Source organism: Triticum dicoccoides, chromosome 6A, assembly GCF_002162155.2.
Source record: "Triticum dicoccoides isolate Atlit2015 ecotype Zavitan chromosome 6A, WEW_v2.0, whole genome shotgun sequence".
Taxonomy (NCBI): domain Eukaryota; kingdom Viridiplantae; phylum Streptophyta; class Magnoliopsida; order Poales; family Poaceae; genus Triticum; species Triticum dicoccoides.
The window spans coordinates 4,782,918-4,798,056 of NC_041390.1; the positions used below are offsets into that span (position 1 = coordinate 4,782,918).

At 44.2% G+C, this 15,139-nt stretch overlaps 2 pseudogenes; one reads left to right on the forward strand and one right to left on the reverse strand.

Moving 5' to 3' along the window:
• Nucleotides 1-281: 281 nt before the first annotated feature.
• Nucleotides 282-420, reverse strand: LOC119319811 (annotated as a pseudogene).
• Nucleotides 421-6,392: 5,972 nt separating this feature from the next.
• LOC119315431 overlaps nt 6,393-15,139 on the forward strand; it is an 11,907-nt pseudogene continuing 3,160 nt past the window's right edge.

Genomic DNA, 15,139 nt, shown 5'->3' on the forward strand with positions numbered 1-15,139 from the left:
GGCGGAGTGGCCCGGCTTCCCGCAGATCTGACAGCAGATGGCATCGAGGCAAATTTTGGAGGAGGAGTGGCGGTCCTTGTTGTTCGAGGAGGGTCGGCCGCCGGCACTGGTGCGAGAGGCACCGCCACCGTTGCTATTGCTGAAGTTGCCGCCGCCGTTGCCCTTGTTCTTGCCACGCGACGGACCACGATGAAGGAAGCCACCACGGCCACCACGAATGGCGGCATTGGCAGAGGACTTGAACCCGGTGTTGTTGCTGCCTTGGAACATCGCCACACGCTGATCGAAGTTGCTCATCTGGGCGAATAGATCGTCGAGTGTGACGGGTTCGGTGCGGGCGTCGAGGGCCGACACTAGTGGCTGGTACTCCATACCCAGCCCGACGATGATGTAGTAGATCTGCTCATCCTCATCTAGAGGCTTGTCGGCGGCCGCTAGCTCATCGGCGAGGCCGCGCATATAGGCGAAGTAGGCGTCCACAGACTGCGTGCCCTTCTCTGCGTTGGAGAGGGCGACACGGATGTTGTTCACGCGCGATCTGGACTAGGAGGAAAACATGTTCGCCACCGCAATCCCGAGTTCGTGTGCCTTGTGGATGTTATTAACCAGCATATATGCCAATACCAGTTGATCTTCCCGCACCCAGACTTGATGACGAGGGTTCGTCGAGGTTTCTTCCTTGCCGTCTTTGTCCTTGGTGACAATGAACTTCTCTAGTTCTTTGATTGTTCCTTCGGCATAGCCGAAGACACCAGCCCCGATCAGCTGTGGCGTGACTTGCATGCACCAGAGGACGTAGTTCGTCCGGGTGAGCTTCTCTGTAACCTGACCATTGAGGCCGGCCAGAGGAGCAATGGTGGAAGAATACATGCCGAGCTCATGGATGAATGGAAGGCGATGGAGGCTAGATGAATTGGAAGAGGGAGGCTCCGTATACCATGTGAAGATTGGCTTAGATGAATTGGCAAGGGATCAGGATAAATGCAATAGTAGTTACAGCATTACGTGCGCGCAAAAAGACAAAAAGAAAATGTGCCTCGGTGATGGAACTGAGTGGAATGCTTGGTCAAGGAAGCATATCGACTTTCCTGCGACCCACTCGCCATTCTCTGCTTCTACCAGTGGCAGGCCTTTGCGGCTGCCAATCATGGGAGCCTTTCTCCTTCACATCCTGAAATACATGCATGGGAGCTCCTCTTCGTGAGCGGTCCCTGTGTGGCATCAAGATCAGGGGAGACACTTTTAAGGTAGGCACTTCTTCCTTGCTGATTCCACCCACTTCATTTGATCCGCATAATCAACCAAGAAGAGGATGTCATCTAGTTCAAAAATAAAATCAGTGGCAACTGGTACATAATCCAGAGATAGAGGCTCATTCTCAATTAGTAGAGCTATCATGGGAAAACTATGCTTCATTTCATTTCTAAGTATGAGATAGCTAACCGGGCTTGCAGCTCGGTATGCTTCATTTCATTAAGCACGAAGAAAAGAGTACAAAAAGGAGAGGGCAAAAAACACACATCACCCAAAAAGAGATGACTGTGTGCGTGCACCACAAAGACCAAAAAACGACCAAAATGCCAACATGGACTTGGAGTCCGCGGCAAACGACCACACAAGAAAGAAAAAAATTCAGTTAATTTACTGAAAATTTTCCTACCCCAAATTTGCAGATCGACGACTCCAGAAAAAAGGAATTATTTTATTCCAGAATGTAATGATGCAATAGTTCCTGCTTAACAAGACTGTTCCATACCAAACGTAGACCTGAATTCAAAGGCCTGCAGAATAAGATCTGCTTCTTATGACAGTATAAATAACCTTCCAACCCTGTGCCCAAAAAGTCTTACACTCCTAATTGACAACCATTTAAGACAGGAAACCAGCAGTGAATGACATGTCAGTTTTTATAAAGTTGAAACAACGTGACTCCAGATAATTTCAATTTTAATGGAGCTGATTTGAACATTAACCAAATTGTTACTGAAATATGACTGACATACTGAAAAGAAATATAGTTTGTGAATAATATAATTGGGACAGATTCAGTAGGACAAGCACAATTGAACAATATGACTTTTGCCATTCATACTTAAAACTGCTTAACAGAAAGAAAGCCAGCAAAAAACCAGCAGTAATTTTCCCATGATGTGATCAACAGGAATTCAACAAAAACACAGTCAGCCATAACTGAAGTTTGCACTCAATGTGATCAGGGCGAATTTGACATGACAACCACAACTGAACATCTTACACACTACACTTAAACTACATAACAGATCAGAAACACGCTTAATCAACTGCAACACAATTTTCTAGCCACATTATCAGGATAAATTGAACGAAAACAATCACAATTGACTCGCACCCTTCATGCTTAAACTGCTCTACATAAACAAAATAACCTAATATTAGTAGCTTGGAAGCCAACAATAGCAGACTAAAGATGATAGATTCGTCCATTGTGGAATGCACCACTATTTAGCGGCACACCAGAGGTCACTGAGTCCTCGCTAGAGACAACAATCTGCCACGATCTGGAAAAAAACAAACACCAAGCACAAAAATCATATCCAACTGTCCAGTCTAGAATTAGATGTGTTGTTCTACTTATAACTAGTTCCAAAAGTTATAGGACTGCATTGGACATGTGAGCTTCAGCTATGCCAGAAACTAACTTAATGCATCTTAAGAAAAGAAAATTGAAGCAAGGTAAACTGGTAATAAAATATCAACAAGGTTGACTTAATATTTAGCAATCTTTGTTTTCACCCAGCAGGCACTTCACCTAACTAAACTATTTGACCAATCAACAACAACAGCTAAAAGGAGACATTTTATTGGACCTGCTTCTCATGGACTGCTTCATAGGATAACACAAGGTTTTCCGACAGAAAAATAATCAGAGATGGGTCCAGAGAATTCAGAAATGGCCACAGAAACAAGAGGTGAATTTAATTTTATGACAGCACAGCCTGACGTTAGTTCCCAAATTTTTAGTGGAGTGAAAAAACCTGTTAGAATCTATTTACAGATGATAAAAGTTTTGTGGTGAAACTAAGTTATGATTTTGATCCTATATCAACAACTATTCGTCCAAAAAGTCTGGTACAGACCTCTTGAAGGCACTGAAGTCATTTGAAAATGTCAAGTAAAGGGAAACGGCATAGATTACACATAATTTTGTTTCAAGTAGCTGAGTCAAGCATTAGGCAAGCAGTAACTATAATATGACTCACAAGCAAACTGCTTAACAGAGAATAAATGACTTGATACTTAATAGTAGCAGAATGAAACCAGGGGCGGACATTGATCAGTTAGTCCTTAATTAATAGTGATAATCCGGATAACAATGTGCCATGATGTACACTATCTAATGGCCAAAACTCATAACCAACTCTAAGTCATTGTTCCAGGTGAGCTAGGTTCTAGTACTAATTCCAGTGGTTACGAGACGGGGTTTGTGATGTGACATTCAGCAACAGGAAGTACCAGGTCAACATGTTATGTCTGCATATTTAGCAATGTGCCAGTATAATACCTGGAGTGTAGAAGCTCATGTAGGGTAGGACGGTAAAGGAGATTCCAGACTCGTCAACCTTCTTAACGTTCCCAGAATTGAGCTTGATGGTAAATAAGCCAACACCTGAGCTAACAAGGACGACACCCACACCCTCCGCAAAGCCAACCATTTGTCATCGGGATTGGCAACAGGTATAGTTTTCTCCAGCTCGATGACCCTGTATTGTAGCCATTCCGCTGCTTCAGCTGTATCCATCTTCCTTGACCATGTATAAAGGCTCGATCCCTGAATGCAGGCAAAGCCCAATGAACTGTCCTCCATCCCCATGAGGGAAATGTAGCACACGTCTCGTGCCGCCGGTGGTGGGTCCATCATGGATAAGTGATCCTTGCCCAGGTCATACTCGACGATCTCCAACAAGGGTGCCTCGCCTAAGCTGGATATAGGGTATGTACTTGGGGTCGTAGCAATGTGGATCTGCAAGCTCCTCCTGCATATGCTGGGCATAGGCTTCACAAGTGTTGTGAAGATCCACTGGCTCGTTCCACTCACCCGTCTCCGATGAGTAGACGCTCGCAATTTTTTTGTAGTTGTGCCCGTGAGTGGCCACGAAGAGCAGGCGGAAGGGGCCGCCATGGCAGTCGTGGTGGTCGCAGCCTTTGACAGCGCACAACACTGTCACGGACTAGATGAGCCAATCGATGCCTGCTATGGGCACGACGTGGCAGTCTCCCATGACGGGGTCCCAGACATGGTAATACAAACCATCGTCCTGCCTCAGGTAGGAGATGATGCGGCCGTGGCGGCAATCGAGGGGAGTCACAAGGCGGTCGTCGGAGCCCGGGTAGGGAAAGTTGGGCATGGACGTGGCAGAGGCGAAGCGAGGGGCTGGTGGGCCCAATTGGGAGAGCATGAGCCTGTGAAGGAGGCCCAGGAGGGGAGGGGCGCCGTGGAAGGCGAGGTAGCTGCGGAGGAAGCCGGGGTCGCAGATGATGCGGAGCAACCGCTTGCACACGAGGGCGGCGCGGAAGAGGTGCTCGGGCTCGTCCGGCGGGAGGCGGAGGAGGATCTCGACGGTGGCGTCATCGATCAGCGGCGGCATGGTGTGGTCGTGGGCGGTGGAGCGAGGGTTTGCGTAGGGATTGGATTGGTGAAGACGAAGGCTCGGAGCGAAGCGATGCAGCCTTCTTCTACCTTCTGTAAACCCTTTTTGGTTTTTTCTTTTGTTTCTTTTCTGTTTTTTGTTTTTCTTTCTTTGCTTATTTTTTCTTTCTTTTTCATTTTTCCCTTTTCCTTTTTGTGATCATCTTTTCAAAATTTTGAACATATTTTGAAATCATGAACACTTTTTGAATTTCATGAACATTTTTTAAATTCGTGAACTTGTTTTCAAATTCACAAAAAATGTAATCATGTACATTTTTCTACTTTGTGACCTTTTACAAGTTCGTGAACATTTTCGAAATTGTGAACTTTTTTGAAACTCATGAACATTTTCTCAAATTTGTGAACAAAATTTTAAATCCATGAACTTTTTTTTTTGCTTTGTTGAACATTTTTTGAAATCCATTAACATGTTCTGTATTCATGAATTCTTTTCAATCAGAGAACAGTTCTTTCCAGTGAAGTTTATTAGAAGTTTTGTGAAGACTTTTTTAAACCACATTTTTTTCATTTTAATGAACATTTTCAAAAAATCATGACTTGAATTGCAGATTTGTTTTTCTAATTCTAGAACAGTTTCTTAATACACGAACATACTAAAAAACGTGAACATGTTTTGAATATGCAGAGCGAACATTTTTTCCAAAATCATGAACATGTTTTTTTCTGAATCCATGATCATATTATGATTTCTGTAACATTTTACAAATATGTTTTTTTAATCCCGAACTATTAAAAACAGAAAAGAGAAAAAAAAATAGGTGGGATGCCACGCCGTGCATGTGTCGGCCCAACATCGCGCTCGCACTCTAACCAGATAACGCCAATTTTTTTATGGGAGCGGCAGCCCGTGCCACTCGCAGAAACCGTTGCGCTCAGAGGTTGCCACTAGCAAAAAATGATACGACTATATATATCTGGCGATCAAAAATACTGACAGCGTTAGAGGGCTGGAAAAGTGCACATTTATATAATGTCTCTAAATGCCCGATAGAGAAACTTAGGGCTATTTCAGATTGCCAAATGTTGGAAAGTTAACACTTTTTGTGCTTCATAGTTTCGGAAATTTCCCATTTTTTTCTGAACTTGCAGAATACCTAATATAAATTGTGGCAAATCTTGACTTAGGTTTCATAATTTCAGCTTAAGTATTTTGAACTTTCAACTTTCCAATTATCAGAGTTTTCAGAATTGTAACTTTTAGAAATTTTGAACTCGAATATGAATTCCAATTATTTTGAACTTTCAGAAATTGAACTTTCAAAATTGCAGAGAAATTTACAAAAAGGTAACACACATGTCCCAGCAAAGTTTAAGTTCTAGACTTGACACTGCTACTCATATTTTTCTGAATTTATTTCAACTCTTCCGGTGATGTGCGTTCAGTTGGAGGGAGACGTTCCCGTCAAGTACGAAGACATCTATGGCTACTTCATCAATCTCAAGATGATGTATCGGCTCTGTTTCTCAGAGGTGCTCATAGGGATAGAGTGTGCATGTGTGCGTTTATAGGGATGAGTGTATGTGCATTTATATAAGCGTGTACATCTGTACCGTGTTCTAAAAAAGATGGGTATGTGAGTCGGGCTCTTTTTTTATAGGGACATTTACATTTATGTCCCTAATTTGTGCTCACTCTTATATTTACCACTAATTTCAAAGCCTGCTCAAAGTTGCCCCTCCGCCTTTAGGTGCACTTACAGAAATGCCCTTCTGTGTCGTTAATGTCCGGTCAAAGCAGGTCAAAGCCGGTCAAAGGGCTTTGACCGTCCTGAAAAAAATAGCAAAAAAAATCTAAAAAATCTGAAAATTTGTGGGATCAAAGATACTCGGGTTCGCAATGTGCGTGGAAATTCCCGTGCTGTTTGGACATTCCAGGAGCTCGTGTCAAAGGAAAAACAATGAATATGTAAGCCTGTGAACAGTAAGTTCAAAAAAAGCAAGAAAATTCAAAAAATATGAAATTTTTTGGCATCAATGAGGCTCGGGTCTGCAAGTTGCGTGCAAATTTCTGTTGTGTTTGGACATTGGAGGGGCTCGTGGAGAAAAAAACAAAATTTGACTCGGGAAAAAATGACTATTTTGTTTTTTTCTTGCTAGAGCTCCTCGCATGTCATTTGATCACAAAAACTTGCAAGCACCTTGTGCACCCAAGCGTGCAGATTAACTATTTTTTCCTCGCCACGAGCTCCTGGAATGTCCAAATAACATGAAAATTTGCACACACCTTGCGCACATGAGTATCTTCGATCTAAAAAAGTTAGACTTTTAGATTTTTTTGCTATTTTTTCATGACGGTCAAAGTTGTTTGACCGGGGTAACGGCGCAGAAGGGCGTTTGTGTAAGGGCACCTAACGGCGGATGGGCAAATTTGAGCAGGCTTTCGAATTAGGGGTATATCTGATTAGGTGGTCGAGTTAGGGACAGAAATGCAAATGGCCCTTTTTTATATGCTAAGGTTTTCCTATATGCCGAGCATATTTTACGGCCTTATAAGCCAGGTAAAATTTGTCGCCTTGTTTTCTTATTTTGATACTCGACGCATAGGCTTATAAGAGCATCTCCACTCGCCCTCCCAACAGGCCCCGGGGCGTATTTTTTAACGCCAGCGGCGAAAAATCGCCCCAGTTGCGCCCCAGGTCGTTGTTTATCGCAGGTTTGTTCTGAAATAACAATCGGTGAACCCGAGCCGAACCCAACGCACCGGGGGGCGCCTGGGGGCACCGGCTGAAGCGAAAAGGCGCGTGGGGAAGCGCTGTCGGCGACAACAGGCATATTCCCGCCGTTTTGACCCGCCATTTCCCTCCATTTCCCCCATTGCTCCCCCTTACCCCCCGTCGTTCCAGCCATTCTCCTCATCTGACCCTGGCGCCATGCCACCGAAAAAATATGTGTCTCCTCTGTTGGGGAACGTAGTAATTTCAAAAAATTTCCTACGCACACACAAGATCATGGTGATGCATAGCAACGAGAGGGGAGAGTGTTGTCTATGTACCCTCGTAGACCGAAGCGGAAGCGTTGACGCAACGTAGAGGAAGTAGTCGTACGTCTTCCCGATCCGACCGATCCAAGCACCGTTACTCCGGCACCTCCGAGTTCTTAGCACACGTACAGCTCGATGACGCTCCCCGGGCTCCGATCCAGCAAAGCTTCGGGGATGAGTTCCGTCAGCATAACGGCGTGGTGACGATGATGATGTTCTACCGACGCAGGGCTTCGCCTAAGCACTGCAACGATATGACCGAGGTGGAATATGGTGGAAGGGGGCACCGCACACGGCTAAGGAACGATCACGAAGATCAACTTGTGTGTTCTAGGGTGCCCCCTTGCCTCCGTATATAAAGGATCCAAGGGGGGGTGCGGCCGGCCCTAGAGGAGGCGCGCAGGAGGAGTCCTACTCCTACCGGGAGTAGGACTCCCCTCCCTTTCCTTGTCCAAGTAGGAGAGGTGGAAAAAGAGAAGGAAAGGGGGGGGGGGCGCCCCTCCCTCCTTGTCCAATTCGGACTAGGGGGAGAGGGGGCGCGCGGCCTGCCCTAGCAACCCCTTCCTCTTCTCCACTTTAGGCCCATGAGGCCCATTAACCCCCCAGGGGTTCCGGTAACCCCCCGGTGCTCCGGTTTTATCCGAAACTTCTCCGAAACACTTCCGGTGTCCGAATATAGTCGTCCAATATATCAATCTTTATGTCTCGACCATTTCGAGACTCCTCGTCATGTCCGTGATCACATCCGGGACTCCGAACTAACTTCGGTACATCAAAATGCATAAACTCATAATAACTGTCATCGTAACGTTAAGCGTGTGGACCCTACGGTTCGAGAACAATGTAGACATGACTGGGACAAATCTCCGGTCAATAACCAACAGCGGGACCTGGATGCCCATATTGGCTCCTACATATTCTACGAAGATCTTTATCGGTCAGACCGCATAACAACATACGTTGTTCCCTTTGTCATCGGTATGTTACTTGCTCGAGATTCGATGGTCGGTATCCAATACCTAGTTCAATCTCGTTACTGGCAAGTCTCTTTACCCGTTCTGTAATGCGTCATCTCGCAACTAACTCATTAGTTGCAATGCTTGCAAGGCTTATGTGATGTGCATTACCGAGAGGGCCCAGAGATACCTCTCCGACAATCAGAGTGACAAATCCTAATCTCGAAATACGCCAACCCAACATGTACCTTTGGAGACACCTGTAGAGCACCTTTATAATCACCCATTTACGTTGTGACGTTTGGTAGCACACAAAGTGTTCCTCCGGCAAACGGGAGTTGCATAATCTCATAGTCATAGGAACATGTATAAGTCATGAAGAAAGCAACAGCAACATACTAAACGATCGGGTGCTAAGCTAATGGAATGGGTCATGTCAATCAGATCATTCACCTAATGATGTGATCTCGTTAATCAAATAACAACTCTTTGTTTATGGTTAGGAAACATAACCATCTTTGATTAACGAGCTAGTCAAGTAGAGGCATACTAGTGACACTCTGTTTGTCTATGTATTCACACATGTATTATGTTTCCGGTTAATACAATTCTAGCATGAATAATAAACATTTATCATGATATAAGGAAATAAATAATAACTTTCTTATTGCCTCTAGGGCATATTTCCTTCAGTCTCCCACTTGCACTAGAGTCAATAATCTAGATTACACTATAATGATTCTAACACCCATGGAGCCTTGGTGCTGATCATGTTTTGCTCGTGGAAGAGGCTTAGTCAATGGGTCTGCAACATTCAGATCTGTATATATCTTGAAAATCTCTATGCCTCCCACCTGGACTAGATCCCGGATGGAATTGAAGCGTCTCTTGATGTGCTTGGTTCTCTTGTGAAATCTGGATTCCTTTGCCAAGGCAATTGCACCAGTATTGTCACAAAAGATTTTCATTGGACCCGGTGCACTAGGTATGACACCTAGATCGGATATGAACTCCTTCATCCAGACTCCTTCATTTGATGCTTCCGAAGCAGCTATGTACTCCGCTTCACATGTAGATCCCGCCACAATGCTTTGTTTAGAACTGCACCAACTGACAGCTCCACCGTTTAATGTAAACACGTATCTGGTTTGTGATTTAGAATCGTCCGGATCAGTGTTAAAGCTTGCATCAACGTAACCGTTTACGACGAGCTCTTTGTCACCTCCATATACGAGAAAGATATCCTTAGTCCTTTTCAGGTACTTCAGGATGTTCTTAACCGCTGTCCAGTGATCCACTCCTGGATTACTTTGGTACCTCCCTGCTAGACTTATAGCAAGGCACACATCAGGTCTGGTACACAACATTGCATACATGATAGATCCTATGGCTGAAGCATAGGGAACATCTTTCATTTTCTCTCTATCTTCTGCAGTGGTCGGGCATTGAGTCTGACTCAACTTCACACCTTGTAACACAGGCAAGAACCCTTTCTTTGCTTGATCCATTTTGAACTTCTTCAAAATCTTGTCAAGGTATGTGCTCTGTGAAAGTCCAATTAAGCGTCTTGATCTATCTCTATAGATCTTTATTCCTAATATGTAAGCAGCTTCACCGAGGTCTTTCATTGAAAAACTTTTATTCAAGTATCCCTTTATGCTATCCAGAAATTCTATATCATTTCCAATTAGTAATATGTCATCCACATATAATATCAGAAATGCTACAGAGCTCCCACTCACTTTCTTGTAAATACAGGCTTCTCCGAAAGTCTGTATAAAACCAAATGCTTTGATCACACTATCAAAGCGTTTATTCCAACTCCGAGAGGCTTGCACCAGTCCATAAATGGATCGCTGGAGCTTGCACACTTTGTTAGCTCCCTTTGGATCGACAAAACCTTCCGGTTGCATCATATACAACTCTTCTTCCAGAAATCCATTCAGGAATGCAGTTTTGACATCCATCTGCCAAATTTCATAATCATAAAATGCGGCAATTGCTAACATGATTCGGACAGACTTAAGCATCGCTACGGGTGAGAAGGTCTCATCGTAGTCAATCCCTTGAACTTGTCGAAAACCTTTTGCGACAAGTCGAGCTTTGTAGACAGTAACATTACCGTCAGCGTCAGTCTTTTTCTTGAAGATCCATTTATTCTCAATTGCTTGCCGATCATCAGGCAAGTCAACCAAAGTCCAGACTTTGTTCTCATACATGGATCCCATCTCAGATTTCATGCCTTCAAGCCATTTTGCGGAATCTGGGCTCACCATCGCTTCTTCATAGTTCGTAGGTTCATCATGATCTAGTAGCATGACTTCCAGAACAGGATTACCGTACCACTCTGGTGCGGATCTTACTCTGGTTGATCTATGAGGTTCAGTAGTATCTTGTTCTGAAGTTTCATGATCATTATCATTAGCTTCCTCACTAATTGGTGTAGGTGTCGCAGAAATAGGTTTCTGTGATGTACTACTTTCTAATAAGGGAGCAGGTACAGTTACCTCGTCAAGTTCTACTTTCCTCCCACTCACTTCTTTCGAGAGAAACTCCTTCTCTAGAAAGGATCCATTCTTAGCAACGAATGTTTTGCCTTCGGATCTGTGATAGAAGGTGTACCCAACAGTCTCCTTTGGGTATCCTATGAAGACACATTTCTCCGATTTGGGTTCGAGCTTATCAGGTTGAAGCTTTTTCACATAAGCATCGCAGCCCCAAACTTTAAGAAACGACAACTTTGGTTTCTTGCCAAACCATAGTTCATAAGGCATCGTCTCAACGGATTTTGATGGTGCCCTATTTAACGTGAATGTGGCCGTCTCGAAAGCATAACCCCAAAACGATAGCGGTAAATCAGTAAGAGACATCATAAATCGCACCATATCTAGTAAAGTACGATTACGACGTTCGGACACACCATTACGCTGTGGTGTTCCGGGTGGCGTGAGTTGCGAAACTATTCCGCATTGTTTCAAATGTACACCAAACTCGTAACTCAAATATTCTCCTCCACGATCAGATCGTAGAAATTTTATTTTCTTGTTATGATGATTTTTAACTTCACTCTGAAATTCTTTGAACTTTTCAAATGTTTTCAGACTTGTGTTTCATTAAGTAGATATACCCATATCTGCTTAAGTCATCTGTGAAGGTGAGAAAATAACGATATCCGCCACGAGCCTCAATATTCATCGGACCACATACATCGGTATGTATGATTTCCAACAAATCTGTTGCTCTCTCCATAGTACCTGAGAATGGTGTTTTAGTCATCTTGCCCATGAGGCACGGTTCGCAAGTACCAAGTGATTCATAATCAAGTGGTTCCAAAAGTCCATCAGTATGGAGTTTCTTCATGCGTTTTATATCGATATGACCTAAACGGCAGTGCCACAAATAAGTTGGACTATCATTATCAACTCTGCATCTTTTGGCTTCAACATTATGAATATGTGTGTTACTACTATCGAGATTCATCAAAAATAGACCACTCTTCAAAGGTGCATGACCATAAAAGATATTACTCATATAAATAGAACAACCATTATTCTCTGATTTAAATGAATAACCGTCTCGCATCAAACAAGATCTAGATATAATGTTCATGCTCAACGCTGGCACCAAATAACAATTATTTAGGTCTAATACTAATCCCGAAGGTAGATGTAGAGGTAGCGTGCCGACCGCGACCACATCGACTTTGGAACCATTTCCCACACGCATCGTCACCTCGTCCTTTGCCAGTGTTCGCTTAATCCGTAGTCCCTGTTTCGAGTTGCAAATATTAGCAACAGAACCAGTATCAAATACCCAGGTGCTACTGCGAGCTCTAGTAAGGTACACATCAATAACATGTATATCACATATACCTTTGTTCACCTTGCCATCCTTCTTATCCGCCAAATACTTGGGGCAGTTCCACTTCCAGTGACCAGTCTGCTTGCAGTAGAAGCACTCAGTTTCAGGCTTAGGTCCAGACTTGGGTTTTTTCTCTTGAGCAGCAACTTGCTTGCCGTTCTTCTTGAAGTTCCCCTTCTTCTTCCCTTTGCCCTTTTTCTTGAAACTAGTGGTCTTGTTGACCATCAACACTTGATGCTCCTTCTTGATTTCTACCTCCACAGCTTTCAGCATTGCGAAGAGCTCGGGAATTGTCTTATTCATCCCTTGCATATTATAGTTCATCACGAAGCTCTTGTAGCTTGGTGGTAGTGATTTGAGAATTCTGTCTATGACGCAATCATCTGGAAGATTAACTCCCAATTGAATCAAGTGATTATTATACCCAGACATTTTGAGTATATGCTCACTGACGGAACTGTTCTCCTCCATCTTGCAGCTATAGAACTTATTGGAGACTTCATATCTCTCAATCCGGGCATTTGCTTGAAATATTAACTTCAACTCCTGGAACATCTCATATGCTCCATGACGTTCAAAACGTCGTTGAAGTCCCGATTCTAAGCCGTAAAGCATGGCACACTGAACTATCGAGTAGTCATCAGCTTTGCTCTGCCAGACATTCATAACATCTGGTGTTGCTCCAGCAGTAGGCCTGGCACCCAGCGGTGCTTCCAGGACGTAATTCTTCTGTGCAGCAATGAGGATAATCCTCAAGTTACGGACCCAGTCCGTGTAATTGCTACCATCATCTTTCAACTTTGCTTTCTCAAGGAACGCATTAAAATTCAACGGAACAACAACACGGGCCATCTATCTACAATCAAACATACATAAGCAAGATACTATCAGGTACTAAGTTCATGATAAATTTAAGTTCAATTAATCAAATTACTTAAAGAACTCCCACTTAGATAGACATCCCTCTAATCCTCTAAGTGATCACGTGATCCAAATCAACTAAACCATAACCGATCATCACGTGAAACGGAGTAGTTTTCAATGGTGAACATTGCTATGTTGATCATATCTACTATATGATTCATGCTCGACCTTTCGGTCTCAGTGTTCCGAGGCCGTATCTGCATATGCTAGGCTTGTCAAGTTTAACCTGAGTATTCTGCGTGTGCAAAACTGGCTTGCACCCATTGTAGATGGACGTAGAGCTTATCACACCCGATCATCACGTGGTGTCTGGGCACGACGAACTTTGGCAACGGTGCATACTCAGGGAGAACACTTTTATCTTGATAATTTAGTGAGAGATCATCTTATAATGCTACCGTCAATCAAAGCAAGATAAGATGCATAAAAGATAAACATCACATGCAATCAATATAAGTGATATGATATGGCCATCATAATCTTGTGCCTGTGATCTCCATCTCCGAAGCACCGTCATGATTACCATCGTCATCGGCGCGACACCTTGATCTCCATCGTAGCATCATTGTCGTCTCGCCAATCTTATGCTTCCACGACTATCGCTACCGCTTAGTGATAAAGTAAAGCATTACAGCGCGATTGCATTGCATACAATAAAGCGACAACCATATGGCTCCTGCCAGTTGCCGATAACTCGGTTACAAAACATGATCATCTCATACAATAAAATTTAGCATCATGTCTTGACCATATCACATCACAACATGCCCTGCAAAAATAAGTTAGACGTCCTCTACTTTGTTGTTGCAAGTTTTACGTGGCTGCTACGGGCTTAAGCAAGAACCAATCTTACCTACGCATCAAAACAACAACGATAGTTTGTCAAGTTGGTGCTGTTTTAACCTTCGCAAGGACCGGGCGTAGCCACACTCAGTTCAACTAAAGTTGGAGAAATTGTCACCCGCAAGCCACCTATGTGCAAAGCACGTCTGGAGAACCGGTCTCGCGTAAGCGTACGCGTAATGTCGGTCCGGGCCGCTTCGTCCAACAATACCGCCGAACCAAAGTATGACATGCTGGTAAGCAGTATGACTTATATCGCCCACAACTCACTTGTGTTCTACTCGTGCATATAACATCAACACATAAAACCTAGGCTCGGATGCCACTGTTGGGGAACATAGTAATTTCAAAAAATTTCCTACGCACACACAAGATCATGGTGATGCATAGCAACAAGAGGGGAGAGTGTTGTCTACGTACCCTCGTAGACCGAAGTGGAAGCGTTGACGCAACGTAGAGGAAGTAGTCGTACGTCTTCCCGATCCGACCGATCCAAGCACCGTTACTCCGGCACCTCCGAGTTCTTAGCACACGTACAGCTCGATGACGCTCCCCGGGCTCCGATCCAGCAAAGCTTCGGGGATGAGTTTCGTCAGCACAACGGCGTGGTGACGATGATGATGTTCTACCGACGCAGGGCTTCGCCTAAGCACTGCAACGATATGACCGAGGTGGAATATGGTGGAAGGGGGCACCGCACACGGCTAAGGAACGATCACGAAGATCAATTTGTGTGTTCTAGGGTGCCCCCTTGCCTCCGTATATAAAGGATCCAAGGGGGGGTGCGGCCGGCCCTAGAGGAGGCGCGGAGGAGTCCTACTCCTACCGGGAGTAGGACTCCCCTCCCTTTCCTTGTCCAAGTAGGAGAGGTGGAAAAAGAGAAGG